This window comes from Xyrauchen texanus, chromosome 14 (genome assembly GCF_025860055.1).
Source record: "Xyrauchen texanus isolate HMW12.3.18 chromosome 14, RBS_HiC_50CHRs, whole genome shotgun sequence".
NCBI classification, from domain to species: Eukaryota; Metazoa; Chordata; class Actinopteri; order Cypriniformes; family Catostomidae; genus Xyrauchen; species Xyrauchen texanus.
The window spans coordinates 32,402,914-32,409,049 of NC_068289.1; positions in this window are offsets into that span (position 1 = coordinate 32,402,914).

A 6,136-nucleotide genomic window follows, 5' to 3' on the forward strand; every position below is an offset into this window, starting at 1 on the left:
CGCTTAAACTTTTGCTCAGTATATTTTTAAAACAGTACACTGACAGTGTTGGTGGAAGCTGTAATGTAGATGCTGCAGTGAATAGCCTACACTCTTGTCTCACAGGTATAGGAGTAGCTAGAATATGGAGATAGAACTGTTGCATATTGACATACTGGAAAGAGATTCACAAATAGAAAGTTGGTTCATGAATACATTTTCTAAAAAATGAAATGATTTCACGAACAGCATTTCATTCAGCATTCATTTGTGAATCACTCGCATTTATTCGTGGCTCGCTTCCAATGCATTTGCTGATCGCTACACGCTATTGGGGTGGCTGTGGCTCAGGTAGTAGAGTGGGTTGGCCACTAATTGCAGGGTTGACAGTTTGATTCCCAGCCCACAGGACTCCACATGCAGAAGTGTCCTTGGGCAAGACACTGAACCCCAAGTCGTCATTGGGGTGTGTGTGTGTGTGAATGAGTTCATAGTATAAAGCGCTTTGAAAACTAAGGCTAAGGTTAAAAAAAGCACTATATAAACGCAGACCATTTACACACATTTGTTGATTTCGAAATAAATAGTGTCAAGATGTGCATGCAAATCTACAAATAGGTAGACTCCATCCATCATCTATTCAAGCCAATCAGATAACGGCCACATTACTCAAACCAATCGTAGCATGTTCTATCTTCAACCAATCAACTTTTAGCACTTGACTCACCTGCTCCAAAACTCAGTGGTTCCAGCTCCAATACAAGACACCTTTTATAATGTACACATTATATATTATTATATATGAGCTTGTTTATTTTTCTGTAATGTCAGATTTCTTTTAAGTTACAATGTCAACTCTTGAAAAGAAAGTGCAATACAAAATTTTAATAACCCGTAACATTGTCTTTGGGTTGAATTACTTAAATGAGAAAATTTTGTAATTTACTAACCCTCGTGTAAATTTTATTTTTTTACTATTTACATGTGAAACTCGAAAAATTAGAATATCGTACAAAAGTTCATTAATTTCAGTAATTCAACTTAAAAGGTGAAACTAATATATTATATAGACTCATTACAAGCAAAGTAAGATATTTCAAGCCTTTATTTGATATAATTTTGATGATTATGGCTTACAGTTTATGAAAACCCCAAATTCAGAATCTCAGAAAATTAGAATATTGTGAAAAGGTTCAGTATTGTAGGCTCAAAGTGTCACACTCTAATCAGCTAAACACCTGCAAAGGGTTCCTGAGCCTTTAAATGGTCTCTCAGTCTGGTTCAGCTGAATTCACAATCATGGGGAAGACTGCTGACCTGACAGTTGTGCAGAAAACCATCATTGACACCCTCCACAAGGAGGGAAAGCCTCAAAAGGTAATTGCAAAAGAAGTTGGATGTTCTCAAAGTGCTGTATCAAAGCACATTAATAGAAAGTTAAATGGAAGGGAAAAGTGTGGAAGAAAAAGGTGCACAAGCAGCAGGGATGACCGTAGCCTGGAGAGGATTGTCAGGAAAAGGCCATTCAAATGTGTGGGGAGCTTCACAAGGAGTGGACTGAGGCTGGAGTTACTGCATCAAGAGCCACCACACACAGGCGGGTCCTGGACATGGGCTTCAAATGTCAAACGTCTTACCTGGGCTTAAGAAAAAAAGAACTGGTCTGTTGCTCAGTGGTCCAAAGTCCTCTTTTCTGATGAGAGCAAATTTTGCATCTCATTTGGAAACCAAGGTCCCAGAGTCTGGAGGAAGAATGGAGAGGCACACAATCCAAGATGCTTGAAGTCCAGTGTGAAGTTTCCACAGTCTGTGTTGGTTTGGGGAGCCATGTCATCGGCTGGTGTTGGTCCACTGTGCTTTATTAAGTCCAGAGTCAACGCAGCCGTCTACGGGACATTTTAGAGCACTTCATGCTTCCTTCAGCAGACAAGCTTTATGGAGATGCTGACTTCATTTTCCAGCAGGACTTGGCACCTGCCCACACTGCCAAAAGTATCAAAACCTGGTTCAATGACCATGGTATTACTGTGCTTGATTGGCCAGCAAACTCGCCTGACCTGAACCCCATAGAGAATCTATGGGGCATTGCCAAGAGAAAGATGAGAGACATGAGACCAAACAATGCAGAAGAGCTGAAGGCCGCTATTGAAACATCTTGGTCTTCCATAACACCTCAGCAGTGCCACAGGCTGATAGCATCCATGCCACGCCGCATTGAGGCAGTAATTAATGCAAAAGGGGCCCAAACCAAGTACTGAGTACATATGCATGATTATACTTTTCAGAGGGCCGACATTTCTGTATTTAAAATCTTTTTTTATTGATTTCATGTAATATTCTAATTTTCTGAGATTCTGAATTTGGGGTTTTCATAAGCTGTAAGCCATAATCATCAAAATTATACCAAATAAAGGCTTGAAATATCTTACTTTGCTTGTAATGAGTCTATATAATATATCAGTTTCACCTTTTAAGTTGAATTACTGAAATTAATGAACTTTTGCACGATATTCTAATTTTTCGAGTTTTACCTGTAGTTTCTTCTGCGGAATATGAGAATTCATTGTAAAATGTAGATGCTGCTAATGAGGCTGAAATGAAAGCGAGGCTGTCAGTCCCTATCATAATTCCTGACATCTTCTTTTGAGTTCCTCCCACAAAAGAGAGTCAGTCATTTGGGTTTGGAACAACATGAATAAGAGTATATATAATGACTCATCTCAAATGACAAAATATTTTTTTGTTATTTAGTTAACAAATCTTTTACTTAGTTTTAAGAAGGAACTTTGAGGTAAATAGGTTTTAAAGAGTGTCTGTTTTTTAACACTTTAAAGCAAGTCTGTTGGCTAAAAGGTGATTTTTGTGGTTACAAATTACAGGTTGTCATGCATGTAACTACAAAAGACAATATATTTCAGTACATGTATTTACACACACAAACACTAGAATTCAACATTACAACTGGAGTGCTTGCAATTTTCTCGATTTTGTTGTCCATGAACATCCTCATTGCCACGTTGTGGCGTTGTATCAGTTGTCTGGGATGGATACTAGTAAGGATAAGAGCATTCTGCACAAATGTTTGGGAAAAAAACAGTTACACATTAAAAACAAGTCCATTGCTGTATAGAAAAGAACATGTTACACATACAAGATTGGGCCATGGAGCTTTGTGATGTCTTAACACCAGCAGGGACGGATTATGACTTGCAAAGGCCCTGGGGCCAATTATCTCCAAGGGCCCCCCTCCACCCAATAGTTGTTGAGTCGTTGTTCGCAACTCTTTCACTATCATTATTGTTATAATTATTAATGTCCTCCTGTATTAGCCCATATACCTCCTGAGTAAATAAGTTAAACAGATTGTTTTACAGGATTAACTAAATTATTTAATAATAGTAACATTGGAGGTCTGCCACAAATCTAAGTTCTAAAAATATGAATCCTTTGTAATATTAATTTTTTACTACATTAAAATAATGTGAAACCAAATGATTGGCATAGCAGATTTTGTATACTGTACCCTAATATAGGCTATTAATTTGTGGTTTGTGCTCCTAAGATCATCTATTATTCATGTTTTATGAAGACACTATCTGTACTACTAATTTTTTTGGTTGTGTATAGTAGTGTGTCTGTTTGACTCGGTCATGTAACATTAAGAGTAAAGGTTTTCATGACACATTTCAGTCAAGAAACTTGGTTAAAATTAAAATAGCAGACTCCTACAGTCAGGTCAGCTTTAAATCTAATAAACAGGACACTCTACAAATGGGCAATTTTCAGCTGTCAACATTTAATAAGAAACTACACATAGGCCTATTTATAACTGCAAGAAAATGGTACAAACCTTAAATCACATTATTCCTCTGATGACATTGGTTTCTTTAAGAGTCTTGGAGCTTATCTGTGCTTGATTCCATGCTCATGAATGTGAAAGCTGTGACTCTGGCTCCACCCTGATAGTAAAACAAAACAATTGGTTGAAGATAGAACTGCTACGATTGGTCCAAGTAATGAGGCCATTATCTGATTGGCTTGAGTAGATTTGTAGATTTGTGTGCACATCTTGATGCTTGATTTGTTTCAAAATCAACAAATTTATTTAGCGATCTACAAATAAATGCACGCAATTCACATGTGAATGCTGGACAGAGTTGTGTTTGTGAGTTAAATATATATATATATATAATTATTATTATTTTTTATTTTTTTGCATATTTTATTTATTTGTGAATTCACTTTATTTTTGTGAAACTCCTTACATTTATTTGTTGATCTCATTCAATTTAATTTGTAATAACTTTCTATTTGTGAATCTCTTTTCACTTGTATGTTAATATGCAACAATCCCATCTCCATACTAATATGAGAGTCGACAGGTGGGGTCGAAATGTTATTCCAATCGTCCAAGAGCGCTGTCGGAAACACATACAGGCAGACAGGTAAAAAAAATAACAGCGTCATACAAGCATCAGAGACCTTTTGGCGCGCCCAAGGACGTCTTCAACAATACGGGACAGTTGGCAAGCCGAAGATTTTCCAACATGCATCAGCTAGCAGATTGACTGTAGGGGCTAAAAAAATGAAATAAAAAAAAACAACAACAACAAAACCTTGACAGACCTTGTAAAGTTAAGAATGTATATAATATTTTTTTAACCAGTCTTAACTAAAACCAATATTTATTTCAGTGTGCAAGATCACCAATAAAATAAACTGTTCATGTAATTAATATTAATTATGAACATTTTGTCATTTTGAGCTTTTTGTTCAGCTAGAGTTTCCCATTAATTAGCGGCCCCCCACAGTCTAATTTCTCCCGCCACAGTTTCATAATGAACCGAAAATATTTTAACACTTCTCATAATAACATAAAATACCGAAAACTCCGTCTGGAATGCTTTCTGGGTGTGACTTTTTTTGCCGTGTCATCACCATTCATATCTATGCAACCCAGGGCTCGACACAGGACAAGTGGATTTTCGAAGGGGCAAGTGAAAGAGAATTAGGCCTATACTTGCCCGACCAGACAAGCAGACTGATTAAAACGTCAATAACAAAGAAATTATAAAATAGCTGGCAATAGCCTATTTGTGATAGTCTTAAGGGGGTCGCACACCGAACGCGCAGCGCAGCGCCGCGCCGCGCCACGTCTATCAACTCGCAGGTATCGCACACCGGACGCGCACATTCTATTCGCGCGAGTTCAATTTTGAATCAACTCCTGGTAGAAGTCTAGAAGAGCTGCAGGATGGGTGAGTTTTAACTTGATGTATTATTTATTTTTTATGTTAATTGAATAATAGCTGATGTTTGAACGTTAATCAAGTAAAAGTGTCTATCACGTTGTTAAGTCTGTTATTTTGTTGTAATGTTATCCGTTGTCTTGGCAACTATGTTACATAATACAATAGTATTTATTTAGCTAGCGTTTAACCCGAGTGAAAAGTATGAGAGTATGGTTAGTATGGTAGAGTACTGAAAAATGGCACAACAGGGGAAAATGAAAGATTTAAAAGGGCTATGTTTGTTATATATTTTTCCAATATGACTTTATTTAAGCTGTTAAAATGGGAATGTTAAACTAAATGTATATTGCAGCACAGGGTGAAGTCAGTATGTACATTAACGACGATTTGAGACAAATAAATGTACATTTAATATACAACTATGTAAATGGCGCTCTGTGGCGCGGCAGGGTTTTGAACAAGGTCCTGAGCCGTAGCTGGGCGCCGCGGACAGACGCCGAATGGCGCCACCGGTGTGTGTACACTCATAGAGAATAATGTGTTCGAATTTTAAAGACATGGCGCTGCGCTGCGCGTTCGGTGTGCGACCCCCTTTAGCCTGTGTCACTTATTAGAAAGTTCATATTCTTATTCTGCTGTTGAAAGTAATCCAGAGCACATCGATTCATACGTTGCTAGCGATCTAATAACAGAGCCTTGTTTGATTGACAGGTGTGTGAAAATGCTCACTAATTAGCACCTGAATGGTCAAATAAATTCCGCCAAAATGCCTGTCTTGGTGGGGAATTCGTGTAAACACAGAGGGTGATGTCTAAAACTGAGGGTAAATAGCTGAGAGAAAAATCTGATTTGTATTAAAATTACGTAATTGTAAGTAGAAATGTAAGCTAATAGACCTCCTGCCA